General features: G+C 40.1%; 1 protein-coding gene and 1 long non-coding RNA gene across 3 annotated transcripts in view; one reads left to right on the plus strand and one right to left on the minus strand.

The window, feature by feature from the left end:
- The window catches only part of ADAMTS9 (ADAM metallopeptidase with thrombospondin type 1 motif 9), a 163,189-nt gene that overhangs the window by 99,999 nt on the left and 43,775 nt on the right, over nt 1-19,415 (plus strand). The gene's annotated exons all lie outside the window — the stretch shown is intronic.
- On the minus strand, nt 1,020-16,730 carry LOC133235249 (uncharacterized). The gene is made up of 2 exons (XR_009732504.1): nt 5,258-16,730; nt 1,020-3,169 (listed from the first exon to the last, which is right to left on the minus strand). It is a non-coding gene; the product is annotated as an uncharacterized LOC133235249 (long non-coding RNA).

The following is a 19,415-nucleotide window of genomic DNA, read 5'->3' on the forward strand; positions in this document are numbered from 1 at the left end:
CTCTATATGCATTTGAGGACTTCCCTGGTGGCTCAGAGGGTAAAGCGTCTGCCTTCAATGCAGGAGACCTGGGTTTGATCCCTGGGTGGGGAAGATCCCCTGGAGAAGGAAATGGCAACCCACTCCAGTATTCTTGCCTGGAAAACCCCATGGATGGAGAAGCCTGGTGGGCTACAGTCCATGGAGTCACAAAGAGTTGGACACTTTTGAGGGTTTGAGTTGGCATTTGAGGGTTTTTTTTTTTTTTTTTTTTAAGGAGGTGCTGTATAAGATAACATCTCCAAAGCAGAAGATGCTCGCTAGCGCTGACTCAGTACTTATTATGTACCAAATCAGGCTAAGGAAATTGGTGTCACATTTAGCCCCATGTGACCATGTTGAGAGAGGTGTTTTTATGAATCCATTTGAATGTGTGATAATCTATTGAGTACTTTAGTGATAAGACATTTTTTTGAAGAAGAAGAAGGAAGGCTTTATCACTTGCAGACAGTAAGGAGAACACCAGGGATCTTTTCCAAAGTAGTGTCTCCCAGTGTTAGTATGCTTGACTATATTAATCCTATTTATTTTGGTAGAAAGAAACAGGTCATGTTCAGAGTGAATTTTTTTTAGCTCCTGCTTATACTCAATAAAAGGATATTGCTGAAACTCACCCTCCATCTAAACTCAACATTTTTTAGCTAATATTGATGTTGTCCATTTGACTCCATCAATAGAAAATCTGAATTTATAACTCTTATTGGTAAATTCCCATAACCAGCAGCTCTGAACACTTCCAATAACTGACTGTGTTTAGGGAATGGCGAAACATCTCTCACTTTTATTTTTGAAATATCTAATATTAATAGCCAGATTCAGAAGATGATATAAAGATTTTGGCTACAAGGAATATCACATTAAATATGAATGCATTTTTTATAAAAATAAGAATCTTTTTACTAATGCAGACATATCTTAAACATTCTGCTAGTATCTTTTTTAAAAAGAAATAAGAAACACATTATTTGGCTCTATCAATATAGAGTATAGAAATAAGATAGTTTTTTAATGAAAACATTACAACATATGAAATTATAAAATTTATTTGAACTCAGAGTAGATTAAGACTCTATAAACCACTCATCTCACGTGTACTTAAAAACCGCAGAACACACTGTCCTTGCATCTGTTTCATTGGAGATAAAACTTAACTGGAGTTGTGTTTGTTTTTTTTTTTTTTAGTATTTACAGTGATTGTATGCCTGTCAGAGATGCTGTTCCTGCTTTCTGAAAGCTGATATTTCATGACTGCTTGACAGATTTCTGTTTTTACAGTTTTAAAAAGTCCAAAGGTGGGGATGGGGGCAAGGGTAGAGAGACATTAGACCCTGAGGAGTGTAGCTCCTCCCCCTGACTCAGGTCAGGGAGTTGCCCTCCTGGAATGGACACAAATGGAAACTTTGGAATGTGGAGTGGGAGGTAGAGGCTGAGTCCAAGTCTAATTGGCTGGGAGGGAATCCTGATTATTAAACGTGGTTGAGGAAGATTTATTTTATGAGGAGGGAGTAAAAGACTACAGGTCATTCCTTCAAAAAAGAAGTCATTAATTTTTCAGCTAATACTTTTTATTTGCCTACTGTGGGGCTAGTCTCTTCTGGGATGCTGAGGATATAGCAATGCACAATCAGAGCTATTGATTCTACTGGGAAGAGAGAAAATTCGGTATTAAATGAAGTTGAACATGTAAAGAACTGACAATTTCTTCCTGACAGTCTCACTACAACCATAAAAATAAAAGTTGCTATTAGGATATATATGTGTGTGTGTGTGTGTGTATGTGCGTGTGTATCTTCATGGTTGCTAATGATCTTTGTTCAATAAATATAAATTATTGATCTTGTCTTTCTTTTTAAATGTGCAATCGCCCAGTAAATTTTCAGTGATAAATGCTCACTTGCTGATGGCATGGAACATTTAAAAACCTTCTATCAGGAAGTATGTTTCTGTTCATCTTTTCATTAGAACCCAGACATGAGTTCAGGGGTCTAAGAGTCAGGATAAGTAGAGGGCCTGGCTTTCTGCCTCTCCCTGCAGGGGCCCACGAGCCTCCATACCAGCATGGGAAGTTGTGGCTGAGGGTGCATTTCCCCCTTTGTTAGGTACCAATAAAAAGATCTGAAATGTGTGGGTTGCCACACCGCCATCTTTGCTCCTTGCTGCTGTTGTTTCCTCTAAAGTGGGATTGTTTTCATGGATCGTTTTAATCACGACAAGACCCCTTTCCAGAAATGTATAAAATAGAGCATTGGCAGCCAAGAAAGGAGGAGGAAGTAGTATGGAAAACAATCCATATAGGCTGAACCTACAAAGTCACCATTCTTAGTGAGGCCTGCATCCCCTTGCTCTTATTAGAATGAATTTATGCACTGGCCAAAACAGTCCAATAACTATCTATGATGATGGATATGTTCTCTTTCCAAATATTTCCTCTTCCATATTGCTTTCTAATATGGAAGCTACTAGCCACATGTGGCTAATATTAAGCACTTATTATGTGGCCAAGTACAATAGGGATAATGCATTTTTAAATTATATGTAACTTAATTACTCTAAATATAAACAGCACCTGTAACTGGTGTCTACTGTATTAGACAGGGCAACCTCAGGCAATTAGCAGTTAATATTCAGCTTGTCAAGGGGTAAGTAAACTTATACAAATAAATTGGGGAGAAAAACCCTGTGTCAGCATGTAATGGATCCCCTATGTAGGATGTCTTCCCATCTAGTGAGTACCATCCCCTTGTCCTTCTGTTTTGCACCTTTGGTTGAGAACACTTCAGCGGTTGTTCCCTGACAGCTGAACATTGAAAAAATAGGACAGTGAAAAGAGGGGCTTTTAGAATCAGCTATCTTCAGAAAAGTAACTCCAGGGCCTCCATGTAAAAGCAGCTGTTAAAACAAACTCTCCTCTTGTGCATCTCATAGTTCAAGTTCATCGTGGCAGTAAGTTCAGTTAAGGAGAAAGAATGTTTATGTGTTCTGTGGGTCAAAAGGGCAAGGTTTCATTGGTGTTTTTAGGAGAAGGCAAAAACAGACAACACCAGGTAGCCACCTTGTAGAAGCTTGAATTCCAAGAGATCATGCTGTCTTTGAGAAGTTTCGGGAAGGCAGCTTTCATATTCACTGATACCTGTAGGTAAAGGTTGAGCAGATTAGGTTGACAGAGCTTTTTCAAAGACACTTTAGAAGAATAAGAGCTGAACCAAATGTCTCCTCCATCACTGTAATTGCCATCATTTACCTTCACCTCCCCAGTGTTAAGAAAACATTATAGTTTGTTTCCTGTTTATATCCCATACTGATGCCCCCAGAAATTAGAATGTAGGTAGCAACATTGGTTCTTTTCTAGTGATAAGATAGAGTTGTGGGTTTGTTGGGGGTTTTTTTTCCCCCTTTAGGGCAACATCTGAAGTAAATGATAAACAATAAACATTCAGGTGGTCTGTATTTTTAGAAGCTCTTTTAAATTTATTATCCTTACACTTAGGTTGTCTCTGTACTAAATTGGAAAGTAAGTCAAAATAACTCTCCTCAGCCACCTTTTTTTGATGTATTTCAGAAAGTAGTGGAATGGATTGTTGCAGTTATCCACAAAAGAGCTGTTTTCCCCTCTTTTAGTTTTGTATGATGCATTTCCTCCTGTAATTATTGTGATGGTTTTGACTTTTTATTGTCACAATCACTTATCACTTACATATTCTGCGAGGAGTTATGCAAAGCAATTCACTCCAATTATCAGATTTAATCTCTTCTACTTGATGAGCTTAGTACCATCAGAGAAGTTACCTAGTTGGTACTAGGTCACACTGGCTGAATGAGGATCTGAACCTATTAGCAACCAAGACGTAATCTCCTCATCTTACTCTTTAGTTGGTGAAGTGGTGAAAAGCTGTGGGAAGAGGTTATCTACAATTTAAGATTTTCTGTTTTTCCATGGGGTAACTACTTGAAACATCCTGGAATTATTGAGCCATTTACAGATTTTGCTCAGAGCTCTAAAGGGATGAATATGAGAAAATTATTTCTCTTAAATGTAAGCCAGGTGAAGAGCAAGACTGGGGCACTGTGAAGTGAGGGAAAAGATGATATAAAAAAATTAACTAGAAAAAGGAAGAAATACAGACATAAGCACCACATTTCAAGTGAAATTCTCTTTAACCAAATCATTTCTCGAGTTGCCCCAAAGCTTAATTTCCTTTGGGCTATAGAGGCCCACTGTTCAAGCTTGGTGCCTTATGCAAAGTAGGCAGACTGTCAATAATATTGAAATGAATGAATGAATGAGAAAATCCTAGTTACTCAGGAGCTGAAATGATTGTTGCACTGGCCAAAACTATGGAAATAAAAAGCTAACATGTAGGAGGGAATCAAAAAAAAAACACACATAGGTTTAGATGGTGGTGATGTATCAGTAGTGATTTCCTGACTTGGAGAGTTGTATTTATGTGGAGAGTGTACTTGATTTGGGAAAATTAGATTTTTGGAGATGATGAGACACTATATGGATTTTCCAGGAAAAGACAAAATATAATGGCATATATATATATATATATATATTTAGGGAGGAGGATGGACGGACCAAAGGTAGTGAAATGTTGGTAGTTAGGGAATATAGATAAGGGGAGAGGGAGTTCTTTTTAATATTCTTACAATTTTTCTTTAAGTTTGAAAATTTTCAGAGTAAGTTATTTTTTAAAAGTTCTTAAACGTAAATATATTCAGAGTGTGTATTATACTTCACAAGGAAGCAGAGAGTGTAGGTCTGGATTTATTTCGGGGCTTTAAAAATTCTGACACATTTTAGGAAGCTGTTTTTAATCTCAGATTTGCACTGTAACATCATAATAAAAGGGGGTGCTCCAGTCTGAGCTCAGCATAAAGAGCGTCTTTCCTAGTTTTCATTGGTTTTTTTCCCCATGAGCTTCTTCCTCTGCCCTCTCTTCCCTTCCTCTGTCCAGCCCTCCCACCCAGGCAGCTAAAATGAAAAGGCCTCTGGGAATGGTATGGTTTGTTGCTCCCCTTTTCCCAGGGAAATCCAGACTTTCACTGCCAGGCTTGCTAGTAAATTCCAGAAAATACTTGAATAAATACAGACTCCCCATTTTTATCTATTGCTTCATAGCCAAAACCCAGATTCCTTTGAAAACTAAAGAAATTTTTGAAAACTCTGTGCTGTTTTCCTTCTGCCTCATAAAAAGCCTTCACCCAGCCAACTCACCTCTTCCTCCATTGCAGTTTGCCCGTTCTTAGTGAAATTGTGACTTCCTTCTCCTTGGTTGTCTCTTCGTCAGACCTGAAGTGTCCAGGAACCCCTTAGCTGTGGCAGGTCATGGCTGCGAGGACAGGGAAGAATGCTATCCAGCAGAGCCCGCTTGTTTCACTGTAGCTATAATCTTCATTGCTATGCATGGAAATTGATTTTACGTTGTACATGTCACATTTCTAAGACCAAGGATTCCAAACCCTTTTAGCCTAGGATCTTGACCTTGTTAAACTGATGTTCAGTGGGCCCTTTGCCACTCTCATCCACAAAAAAAAAACACAAAAACAAAAAAACAGCCCTCTGTGTTCCCTACCCCCCACCAAGTCAGTTAAACTCAGTTTGGTTTTGAGAGCTTTCTAAAGGACTTTCTGAAAACTTTGAGATAATTCCGTGGTTCTCTAAAAATCAGGGTTGATTTTTATCTACTAGTGGACATTGGGCAATATCTGGAGACATAATTGGTTGTTACTGATGGGTTTGGGGAGTATTATTGGCATCTGGGCAGTATTATTGGCATTAAGGGCAGCCAGGGATGTTGTCAAGAACCCAACAGCATGGCTCCCAGAGGATAGGGAGGACTCATGATCAGACGTCATGGCTGAAGTCACAGTTGCAAACCCCATAGAAATGACGCTGGTTAGCTATCAGAACATACTTCTCTTGAGCGTCAAATTTTCCATCAAGTAGTATGTGGGATCCTAGGAACCTAGCAAGGTCAAAGATTTTCAAGAATAAACTAAAAATAGAAGGGTTTCAAAGTTGTCTCAAGAGACTATGAATTTGCAAACCAACATGCAGTGTCACTCAGTCTTTGGAGCTGAGAGGGGAAGTTGTTGATGTGTACAGATGTGCCCAGTGTGTTCCATAGACATTCTGCATGGCAACTTTGGTGGGGGCTACCAACTTTGGATAGAAAGTCATCAGTGAGGATCAGAATTTCTTAAGAAAACAAGGTTACTCCAACATTCCAACATGTTCTTACATTTGGGCTATATAAACTGAAAGCACTCATAGTATAGAGATGGATGGATGGATGGACAGATAGATAGATAGAGGTAGATCCAGAGATATATAGATACAGATTCCTTTCCACTTTATGTTTCAAACAAACAGCACTTCCCTCATTCATGGTAGAATCTGCATATGTGTAATGGTTCACTTCTATGTAAATGTTGGTTTCAGAACTGAACATTTAGGAGTTTTGGACAGGAGGTACTTTTATAAAAGCATAGTTATTCCTAGTGAGCATTTTATCTTGGAAATAGGAGACCAGTTTCTGACTAGAAACCAGGACAGTGGTACAGAAACTGTCCCATGACTTGTGTATAGGTCCGAAGCAGGGTTTCCCAGCCTTGGCACTATTGATGTTTGGGACCAGATACTTCTTTGTTGTTCTGGACATCATAGGATGTTTGGCCGCATCCTTAGCTTCTACCCACTGGATGCCAGTAGGATATCTTCTTAGTTGTGTTAACAGTGTCTTCAGACATTGGCTTATGTCCCCTGGGAGCAATATTATCTTTCTCTCATGGTTCAGTGAGTTTCTTACAGCAGAACTTTCCATATTCTCATGGGCATTAAGTAGCCATAGTAAATTATTATGTTGTAGAGATCACTAGATTTTCACAGTTGTTTTCCCACCAGTTGTTTTTTTAACCTTTCAGAAGAAACCATGATCAGCTTTTCAGATGTGTAAGGTTAACCTGGCTTTTCAGTACATGAACTTACGGGGAAAGAAGTTTCTAAAGTTTTACCCCTTCATACCTCTCCTTTTCCACTTTTCAAATCTTTTCTGCTTTAACAGATGGTAGTTCTATGTATTTACCAACTTCAGATCCCCATGCCACACAGACACACGTATTTATGATCAAAATGGCAAACGGAACTCCAAGATCTGTGGGACAGAGAACATTTTAGATGATCCATCTCCTGGCCCTAGAAAGAAAATCAATCTCAATTCTTCTTCTTCAAAAAGGTCACTAATGATGGCAATAAACTACTAGTAGTGAGTCCAGGTCTTTGAGACCAGAGAAGAAATCCATCAGTAGAGGAAAGGCAAACAAAATGAACCCAAGACACTGTCAGCAGCCTCAGAAGGTTTATGGTAGGACCCAAACTTTAATGAAATATTGGATTCTTCCCACAATGTTTAAACTTTATTGGATGAAAGAGCAGAAATTTTTATAAAAAGAAAGACACACATTGGAACTCAGTGTAGATGAGACCGTGGTTCTCCATAAGACAAATGGGTGCCACTTTCCAGAAATAACTGGAGCTTTAAATCACCAATGGGCTAACTATGTCAAAAGCTCTTTGAAATTAGAAATGGAGTTTTGCCTTTTACCTAATTATAATCTTTCCAGTTATTCTGGGAAACCTCAGTTCTCTGAATTAATGGGTTTCTCCACCTCCTAATCACCAACTGATGACCAGTAGTCTTATGTACCTTGATGTGGCATGTAAAAATGCCCGTCTGCAGTAGTCCAGATGGATTTTACCAGCAGTGGAGAAAGAATAACAAAAGGCCCACATTTACTGAGCAACTTCTTTGCGCGAAGCTTTGGGCCTGGTGCTTTGTAAGCGTTATTGCTGATCCTCATATAATCCTTGCAGAATGGTCCATATTGTATCCATTAGGTGGGTATGAAAACTGAGCTCCAGGCAGGCTAAGTAAAATGTACCAGCATCATACAATCAGTAATTCTTGGATCCAGACCCAACTGACTCCCAGGTTTAACGCTTTCCCTCTCTTTCTCTGGAAGGGCTTTCAGAACTTCTATAAATACTCATTTTGATTTGTGACACCTGCAAAAATAGGCTCTTACCCTAGTGTAAATCAGTTTAGCTTTCTTCTACTTTTTAAGAGCCATTGAAGCTGAGTCTTTGGGGTCTGAATTTTTGAATAGGTCCTTTTAACACTTCAGTTACTTTTGAATGGTTTTCAAAAGAACTCAGCAATTGAATTTTGTCACCCAACACTTTCAGACCAGAGCTCTGAAAAAAAGTTGTATTTCCCCTGGACATTTACAGCATGCTAGAACAGTGTGAATTAATACATCTGTAGGGAAATATCTACTGAACTAAGAAAAGTAGATCTTTCTGGATGCAGCCTAATATGATTATTTGGGTATTAACTATCTTACTTAGTAGGGAGGCTTCTGATGGCTAGCCTGTAGAGAATATACAGGAGAGTGGCAATGATTTAATTCTATCAGGTTCAATCTTCAGTTAAAATCTCAGACTTGATGTTGGTTTTGTAATCCTGAATACCCTCTACATTGAGAGCATTTTTTTAAATGAAAGGGAACTAGAAAAATCAGACTTAAACCTAGACACATTATTCTGGAACAGTGTAAGTCCTTAGGATTTTTGTTTGATTGGTTTGTTGGTTTTTTGGTTTGTTTTTTGTTTTGGGGTATATCTTATTTGCCTTTTTGTTTTTTGTTTGTTGTTTTGGGGTGGTTGGTCATTTTTGCTTTTTGATGTTTCTAGCCAGAATGGAGATAGACAATACCCGGCCCAGATAGAACCCATTCTCGTCCATTACATTTCTTTTTAGTCTACTTTCAGTCTATATATCTACATTTTTTTTCCATCTGGCAAAAGTGTTGATCTAAAGTGACACATTTGGGGAGGAAAAAAGCATTCTGTGACCCTAATAGTATATGGCAGTCTTAGTGGCTACGAGCCAAGCCTTCAGTGTTAGTCTTGCCTGCGCAGACCTCAGGATTCTACTGCTTGCTGTTATCTTACATCACGTTCTCAGATAACCCTCCTCTTAGATGTCCCCTGTGCAGTATTTAGTCCTGTAAATGTGAATTAAATATTAAACTACAAGTGTGCTTAGCCAGTTTTGGAGTGAACAGACACAGAAGATAGGAGTGAGCAGTTGTTATTTATTTGAGCCTTACCAATGAATTGAGCATTGTGTCGAGTGTTTGCTTCATCCATAAAAATTCTTGTGAGATAAGTGATTCTAGCCTCTATTAGATACTATTCATTCATGCATGCATTTGTATGTTCCCTAAGTATTCAAGTGTTTTCTATAAACTAGGCACTGCTCTGAGCACTAGGGAGATAACAGTAAACAGAACAGACAGAAATCCTTGAGCTCATCAAATTTACATTCTAGTGGGGAGGGGGAATAACCTATAAATCCCAAACAAAAGAGGTGAAATATATATTGTGAAGGAACGTGAGTGGTGCCATGGATAAAAATAAAGAAGAGCGAAAATAGCATGTAAGAGGAGATGGGAACTATAATTTTTAAGGTCAGACAGTCATCCTGTAAAAGGTGACAATTGAGCAGAGATCTGGGAAAACAGAAAAGTTAGCTATGTGGATACTCAGGAGACGAATGTTACAGGAGAATGGTATTTCAGGTGAAGACCTAGAGACAAGAGTATGCCAGGTGTATCTTGACAATTGCAAGGTGAATGCGGCTGAAAAAAAGGGTGGTAGGATATGAAATTAGAGATGAAATTGATGGAGGGGAACATGAAAGTTCATCATGGTAGAGGGAGAGAAAAAGACCACTAGAGGAATTTTCGCTTTCATTTGCTGACGTAGGAAGCTATTGGGGAAAGGGAGAGTTGAGTAGAAATGTGGATTTGTTTAAAAGAATGAGCCTGGCTTTTGAATTTAGGGGAAGCTACAGGAGGAACAAAGATAGAAGCAGGGAGAACATTAAAAGCCATTGAAGTAACTCCGATGAGAGTATTCTGTGGAAGTCGTGAGAAGTGGTAGGATTCTGACATTTTAAAGGTAATGCTGAAGGATTTGGTCCAAGTTTAGATGTGGGAAACGAGAGAAAGAAAGGAGTTGGAATGACTCCAGCCAGTGCACTGAATAAGTGGATGAGTAGTTCCCATTGATTGAAATGGAGAAGCTAATCCGAAGATCAGGACAACTGTTTCGGACATGTTAGGTTTAAGTTGCTTACTCACCATCATTTCATACCTGGTTAAGCATCTCACGTAAGATCACAAATGAAGAGATAGAGAGATAGTAGTCAAACTAAATCTGATTGATTCCAAAACCAAGTTATTACACATGCTTCTGCCTCAACTCTGGGATTTCTATTTGAATAAATCTCAGAGTAGTGCAGGAATAATTTAAATTCACAGAAAACCATCAAACAAAGTTTTAGCCACTTCTATGCCCCTCTTCTGTGTTATGAGCCACTTACATTTTAGCTGGGTTTTATTTCTTCTCATCTCATCCTTTCATAGTGGTACTCTTGAGTCTTTTCTTTACCAAAAGGTAAGCAGGAGGAAGAGACAAGGAAAGCCACAAAGGATTTGACTAGAGCCTATTGGTGGTAATTTGGTTTTATCTGAAACTCCCAGAAGAACATTGCAAAGCTGAAGGGTGAGCATCTCATTCAGTAATGGTTAAGATGACCTTTTCCCTCTCACTGAGATATATTTCTCTGATTACAAACTCAGAGGTATGCATATTTCAGTTCTGGGGTGGCATTAATATCCACCCAAAGCAAATTCAATACATGAACTACCTACCTCTCCAGCTGTAACTTTTTCAATGTAAGATACTTGACATACTGGCAGATAAAGATGTTCCTTTCACATGAAGCTGATGGAAGAAGGACCAGACAGGCAGAGAAAGCAAGAATGGAAGAGGCAATTAAATGAACCATAACCTAGTGTTTTTTAAATGACTGAATAATACTTAGACTAGCTCTTTGGGAGGGGGAAGAAGCTCAGGGCTGAACATTGGTTGGGTGTCTGAAAATCCACATATAGCCTATCTGGATTGCTTTTCTATGGAGGCATTCCCAAGGGCACCTTAAGTTCCCATGACTCTCCCTGGCTGCCTGGGACAGTAGCGTTAATGAGTGGGTCTTCTCAGGTGCTATCATCTAGCCGAATAACATCTCCAGATAGCCCTGAACGCTTCAGCCTGGGCCTTTAGTTACAACCCACCTGCAGAGTATCAAGAAACTTGGATCCGTGTTCCCAGCGGACATAACTTTTATATCAGGCTCTTCTGCACCCACCTTTGGAACAGCTGAGAATAAAGGATCCTAGAACAAAAACGTCACCCACTACCCTCCCCATCTTCCAGTCTGCCTTCACAAATACTTCTGTGGTTAGAGGATGGGTCCTGGTACCATCTTCACCTCTTTCCTGAAAAGTGACAATGTCATTATTTTGCTGAAGTCAGATTACCAAAAAATCATCACATCTAACCTTGCAAGGGAAAGAAGCATTACAAAAATCAGCACTGTGCTTGGGAATGGGGAACTAGGGGTAACAGAGCCTGATAACATAATATACCTCAAATCCCTGGAGGCACTATTGGATGTGGCCACGCTAGAAGTCACCGTGTAAGGCTTTTGCAGATTTTCTTGGTTTTTGTGTCTGTCTTTATGGGGAGAAAAACTGTAATGTTTATACTCCTGGAGAATAAGAAGGTCCCCAATTTGGGTTTCACAAGTTCCATAGCTAACTTCATATGCTGCTGTATTTCATGTGAAAATGTTTTTCCATCCTCTGATACAAAGTTGTTATATTATGAAGCTGCAGGATGCAACTGGAGAGCATCCACTTTTTGGAAGTGATGGAAGGTGGGGGTCATGAACATCTCTCACTGCCTCCGCTTCTTTTCCTGGCCCTGCCATGTCCCTTGCGAGGCGATTGAGGGGCCACCTACTTGGATATAGTATTGACAGGCGCCTTCAAGTGTGCTCTGAGAGTTGACATGTGAATCTTAGTTCCCTTTCTTCCATGGTCTTAGACCTTTGTAGCATTGCACAGGCTGGGGTTTGGGGGGGTCGGGGGAGGAAGGATGGCCCAGTGCCCCATCCGGCTGCAATGACTGTGACTCCTGCATCGGCTTTCTTCTATGGTGCTCCCTGCCAATCTCATGCTTCCGCAGCTCCTTTTCATGGTAATAAGTGCCATGGTGGTCCTGGACATGAACGGCCATCAGGCAGGCCTGTCAACACTGGCTTTACGCCCTGAAGTCACAGCCCTTGTTTCCTGGCCAAGCTTTCTCTCCTTCCTCCTCCGTCATTTTGGTTCCCTGATGCCCCTGTTCAGAGCCATTCTTGTATTGTGAGAAGCCCTATAAAAATTTCCCTAAACATGTTCACATCGCCAATGAGAAGATATGCTTTTTGACAAAAGATTCTTAGCATTCCCACCACTGGGGACCGAGCAGGGGAGTGACTGAATATGGTTATCACTAATGTGGATTCTGTGCTTCAGGACATTGAAAGAAATAACATGACCAAAAAAAAAAAAAAAAAAGACAAAAGGAGTTCTTGAGATAGTAAATGTGAACAGGAAATGGTAGAGTAGAGATGTGGCTTTCAGTAGTGATGCCTTTCTTTCTCTTACTTGTGTTTCTGTCTTCTGTGGTTAGAAGAGCCTGTATTACTGAGTAATAGTCTATGAGAGTAAAAAAGGCACTGCAGAAGCAAAGGAATCATCCACATTTATGTCTGCTCTGGGGATCTCTCTGTGACCTTTAGAAAGGAAAGTACTTCCCCCATTCACAAGAGGAAGATTTTTCCAGACTTGTTCACCCAGAAGTGCCTGTATTAGAATGTTAACTTTAGACTCCATAAGTGAACATATATTTTAAAAAATATTCACCTTTTAAACTGCGTGTTAGGAGATCTTTTTAAAGAGTCCACCAAATACAAGTAGTATCAGTGGAAACAGTGAATGTGTGTCGATTTTTACACTGTCCAGCAAAACCCCAAGGGCTCTGTATACTTTGTCATATCTGGTTGTAAAGCAGCCTTGTTGCGTATATATGGTGTTGTTATCCTCATTTTGTTACAGAGAACACAGCTGAGACAGGTTGGGTAACTTGCCCCAGATGGCGCCATGATAAAGTGGCAGATTACACTCCACCCTAGGTCTGTCTGACTCCAAAACCTGTGTCTCGAAGGGCAGAAATTTAGAGCAAGGTGAAGAAAAGTGCCATTCCTCAGCAATGAGCTGAGGAATCCCGATTCGTGCACAGCCACCTCTTGGAATTTGTTCTTAACTGGTGTCTTAGAACAAGAGGTAGTGAAACCCGTGCTTGTTCATATTTGTGTTGGTAATCCTTTAGAGCCAGAGGTGCAGAATCTATTCCTGCCTTGGGTAGCCCCAGACCATGCTGCTAGCACCATGTGGGCATGACCGAGTTGGAGTGGAAAGAATTAGGATGTCTGGTCAGCTGTAGGTCCCAAGCAACATGCAAAACACCAGAATCTATTCACAAATCCTCAGTGCAGTTGGCACCAAGTCGGGTTCTGTGCTGGGTCCAGGAGCTCCTACATCCATCTATTGCTTCTTTCCTGTGTGACTATGAGCACGGCGTGTCTCCTCTTCCGTTGTGTTGAATTTGTAAAAATAAATACATGGACTGAATAATCTCTGAGATGACCTCTAGCTCAAATATTTGAGAGCTTAGTCCTTGGTGAATTGGCAGCCCCAAATTTACAACCTGTAACCTTCCATTCCTGACCACGCCAAGGACCATTCAGCAGTGAATAGAGAGGAAAACTCAGCATATGACCTCAGGCTGAATGCAAGGGGTGAATCAATCTTGAAAAATGGCCACGAGAAAACCAGAGTGTGGCTCTGACCGAAAGGAAATGTGGCTCTTTATCTTTATGTGATATTGTACATAGTGGTATGCTCATTTTTCATAGCATCTTTCTTCCCGGAGTGCTAAATAGGTTGTATTAAAATGAGAAACACATTGTATAACCATCCTTTTCCTGGGAGACTAACGAGTCAGAGATCTCTAAAATAGTCTTAGGAAGCGTTTCTTTGAAGTCCCAGTTTTCTCTTGTCACCATGGATAAGCAGAGGTGAATGAACAGCCTGCCGTCTTAACCAGGTCTTCTCTTCAGTATGACTTAAGGAAGAAAATGGTCATTCTGGAAACATACCTGCCGTATTTAGAGGCTAACTCTGCTGTTTCCTGGCTCTGTGACCCTGGGCAAGTCATGTCACCTCTTTAATCCTCAGTATCCTTATTCATTAAGAGGAATCCTAATAGTACGTGAGCCACGGACGGGGTTGCTATAGAGATTAAATTGGAGAAGCTAGTATCTTTGAGCTCATGGTCCCACTCATATAAGAGGTCAGTAAAAGTTAGCTGATGTGATTTCTAATAGTCCTGCTCCAACTCTTTGAATCTAAATAGCTGTGCCAAATCCGATGGGTCAGATTCCAGGTGGTTCTTTCTTGAAACCATTAGGAAAATACGACATTTGGGACATAGTCCATTTCTGTGATGGCTGTAGCCTTCATGTGTTCATTCATTCCTGTAAATATTTTCTCAGCGACTACAGTGTGGAAAGCAGTAATAAACATACATGAATTGCAGTTACTAGCCCACATGGATTTCTAGGTCTTGCCCTGACCTTGATCCCTAAGTCTGTATCTCTCCTCTCATATTCTGTTTATTTTTTCTGTTTATTTACCTGGTGGGTACAGGCTGGAATCCTTTGCTTTTCATGATGGTAAGATGTTCATGCAATATTCACTTCACTTATCACCGTAATTGGCAAAAGCAGTTCTGAACTGTGGGCATATGCATTGCCTGCTTTCTGATATCATACTTCCCAGATGGGATCTGACTATGTTTTTTAAACAAAATCAGAATGAGAGTGGAATCAAGAAGAGCTTATTGTTATGAAAGGACACATTTCATTTTTTATATTAAATGATTTAGATGATTTTTTCATATTTTATAGAATCACTAGGGAAAGGCCTTGAATAATAATTAGTAGAGTCTCCTGTCTCATAACTGAACTCTGCCCACCAGTCTCAGAGTGATGGTTTTCTATCTGACTGTCAGAAATGCTTAGATCATTATAGAGTCCTGGCTTAGCTTAGTAGATTCTAGCATTTGACCTTTCTCTCGGCTTTTCAATTCTTATTTCTAACCTGCTGTCAGTCCTCTGTTTGGAAATATAGACTCCTTGATCAATATCCTCCAAAATACATTTCACATAAACAGAATCTTATATATACAGATCACTTGGAGATAAAAATCACTGAGACATACTCTACTGTGCCCAGACACTCTGCTGGAGCTGTCCTCCTGGACCGTCCATTAACCTTTATGTATCAAGCATCAGCTACAACTTGAGTAGTCCTGGTTCACGCCCCACTCACTGCATTACCTCCTCTGAGCGCCCAGCATCATCCAGCCTCATCAAGAAGCTTCCTTCTGGCCAGATATTGTGTGTATCCGTGACCTCCACCCTCCCCTTCTTATTCCTTCTTGGCTCCTAGTGGTGTCCTTACCAGTTCCGTGTGGTTCCCCATCTCCCTTCAGATGTCCAAGTTCTCACCAGCCTCAGCAAAGCTAGGGATTTCATTCTCTCTGGATCTTCAGCCCTTGTCATCCAGGCAGACACACCAGGTTGTTTGCTGGCTGCTGGGTGATTGAGAGACCCAGTTCCTCAATATAAGTGAAGGGACCAATGCAGGGCATCCCTAACGCCAGGGACAGCACACCAGGAAGAGTGAGATGCAAATCCACGCCACATCTAGAGCTACTACTAGAGAGAAAAAGCCAGTTCCATTTCCACCATATGTGTTGAAATGCACAGATTTTAAACTCTTAGACCTTCATCTAAAAAATTAAGACAACCTCTCCACAAAGCTCCACGTTAAACATTCCCTTTGAATGACCTCGCAGAAACAAAAGCCAAGGCATTAGAGATACTGACCTTGGTGTTTCTATGTAACAAACAGAGATTACTTTGAGAGTGTTGGAGGAAAAATCATTCTCTTAAATATATTGGATTGTTTCTCCAGAGGAAAAAAGTCAGGGTCCACCTGGCAAACTAGAAGGCTATTTGGCTGCAAATATAAGGAATTAAATATTCCCCAGAGCAAGAAACTTCATATATATAGCCAAAAAATAATATGTACTAGGTGACACACTAAATTCAACTATTATTTCTGCAACGCATGTTGAGACAAAAATCAGTGCCTGGGAAAGGACTGGAAATAATCAGACAGAAATTTCCCTCAGAATATAAGAGCTAAAACCTGTGTTTATTTGGTTATCAAGATGATAACTTCTTTATGAAATCATGATAGACCTATTAATAAGCCTGCTAGCTAGGGAAATTTCCACAAGCAGCTGCTTTTTGTTACTGGTAATTTAGAAAACATGAAAGGTGTTTGCTATCAGATTAGATACCTTAAGAATTTCTTTATCACTTTTAGATCTGAATTTTAGGCAAATAATACATATGGTAAGTCATACTGAAGTGTTGCATCCTTTTCTCCAAATCAGTTTCATTCACGTCCCCAAATAAGAAAACCACCCTTAGATATGGGTGCTGCTGTTGCTGCTGCTCGGAGAAGGCAATGGCACCCCACTCCAGTACTCTTGCCTGGAAAATCCCATGGACTGAGGAGCCTGGTGGGCTGAAGTTCATGGGGTCTCTAAGAGTCGGGCACGACTGAGCAACTTCCTTTCACTTTCCACTTTCATGCATTGGAGAAGGAAATGGCAACCCACTCCAGTGTTCTTGCCTGGAGAATCCCAGGGACGGAGGAGCCTGGTGGGCTGCCGTCTATGGGGTCGGACAGAGTCGGACACGACTGAAGCGAGCAGCCGCTTTAGTTGTGTCTGAGTCCGTGCGACCCCATAGACGGCAGCCGGCTCCTCCATCCCTGGAATTCTCCAGCTTCAGTTGTGTCTGACTCTGTGTGACCCCAGTTCGGCAGCCCACCAGGCTCCTCCATCCCTGGGATCCTCCAGGGAAGAATACTGGAGTGGGTTGCCATTTCCTTCTCCAATGCATGAAAGTGGAAAGTGAAAGTGAATTCGCTCAGTCGTGCCCGACTCTTAGCGATCCCGTGGACTGCAGCCTACCAGGCTCCTCCGTTCATGGAATTTTCCAGGCAAGAGTACTGGAGTGGGGTGCCATTGCCGATGTAGCTAATCCAGGTATTTAAAAGAGTTTTAAGGTGTTATATTTAAAATCAACTTCCTCCATCTGTATTTCCTGGGTAATAGATGTTGGTTGCACCAGTAGCATTTCTCAGATGAATTATTATCAGTGATGCTGTTGATTTTCATTGTGCTGTTATGTTCCCAAAAGACATCTAGCCACTTAATTGGAGTCATATAGGAAGAGATGTATACACATAAAGCATTTTGGTTATGCCATTTTGAAAACGCCATTTGTCTTCAATAATAGTACCTATCTCTGTGGTTATTGGAAGGATTAAATGAGATAATGTATATAAAGTCTTTGAGTAGTGCCTTGCACCTAATGAATGGGAGAAAGCTGTGCCTTTGCTAATTCTGCCTTTGTAGATTGCTCCCTAATATTAGGTTACCTCTTCTAGTGACCACTAAATGGATTTGTTTTATTTGTCCATTCAACACTTATTGAGCACCTGCTAAGTTCTAAGTATTCTACAAAGTGTTGGAAGTATAAGCCCATAGTGATAAACAAAGCTTCTGTAACCCCTGACCTCATGGAACTTACAGACCAATAGATTACTAAATCTCCATTTCCACCAACTTTCTTCCTCCCCTCCATATTAAGGGACAGCTTGTCTGAACTGTTTGTATATTGAAATGATGATCCTTCAGGGTCAAACTTGCTTTCAATTGATACTTGTTCATCTGATTAATAAGACAGCTGTGTCTGTTTCTTCACCCTAATCAAACACATTACCACCCATGAAGCCATATCCTCTAAATTCAGCTCATCTCCTAGAAAATAATATATTCTTGACTCCCTGTGCTGTTTTTCCCATCTCTGTCCATATCCACCACTCTAATCCAATTGCCCAAAGCAGAAAACCTGGAGGCCTTCCTGCCCCTGCCCTCTCCCATCCACCCCACAGCAGATCCATCGGGGAACTGTCATTTGTAGTTCAAAAACGGTTTTAAATTCACCAGCTTCCTTCACCCCTCCACTTTGCACCCTCATCAGTGCCACCGTCACCTCTTGCTTGGACAACTGCGTTAGCTTCCTAAGTTTTCTTGTTTCCACTAATGCTGAATTTCTACCCATTGTCTACTCGGTAGTAAAAATAGAATTTTGAAACGAAAATTAGACTGTGTCTTACGCTAACTTAAAACCCCTCAGTGATTTTCCGTCTTGTGGAGAATAAAATACATTATTGTGACCTATTAGCTTGACATGGTCTGGCCCTCAGGAATGCCCCAGGGACTCCTCTTGCAGGCACTTCAGCCCCTTTTCTTCAGAGTACTCATGTCAGTTAGCAAATATGTATTTGTTTTTGTTGTCACTTGATTAATGCTGGTCTCCCTCACTGGTCTCTAAACTCCACAAGGGCAGGGATTATATCACTCTTATTTATCACTGTATTCCCAACACTTTGCATAATCCTGAAAACTTGGTAGGTGCTTAATAAATGTCTGCTGACTAAACAAATGAACGCACCTCAAACTCTAACTGTGCTTGTAATTTTGGTGGAAGTAACATTTTTAAATACTAAAATTAGTCACTAATAATAGGGATTATCTGTGTGTAAGTTGGTTTATAGGGAAACTTCTTGGAGATTCATTATAAAAGTCTTCTAGAATTGTAGCCCAAAGTCTTCATATACATCAAAACTCTAAAGGCTGAAAGATGGATATTTTTGATGTAGATATTTAAATTGGACTCCTTCCTTCCACACTGTATACTCCTTCCAGAATGACTACTCAAAATCATAATACTCACAAAATAAGAGCTCAAAAGAAAAAAACCTTTCCATCTCCTAAAGTAAAAAGTTAGGCCCAAATATATTAATACACATATTTTATATTTCTCTAGCAGCTACTTTGGAATTTTTATAATAGTCTATATTTACTAGAAAAAACATGTCTGGCACATATATGAATGGGATCACTTAGAGCTCGCTTGGTAATGGTGGTTCAATTTATATTAGGCTATATGTTTTACATGGTGCTATTTATCTATTAGACCTGAAAGGACACTTTGGCCATTTAAGTTAACAAAATCACAAAGTTCAAAGGAGAAACTAGAAACATTGAGTAGAAAGAAATGATACTTGAAATCTATTTTTGTTGCATTTTCACATTTTTGCTCTTCATTCTTAAACTCAGTTCCCTCTGAAATGTAAGGACATTGTAT

The sequence above is a fragment of the Bos javanicus genome, chromosome 22 (assembly GCF_032452875.1).
Source record: "Bos javanicus breed banteng chromosome 22, ARS-OSU_banteng_1.0, whole genome shotgun sequence".
Taxonomy (NCBI): Eukaryota; Metazoa; Chordata; class Mammalia; order Artiodactyla; family Bovidae; genus Bos; species Bos javanicus.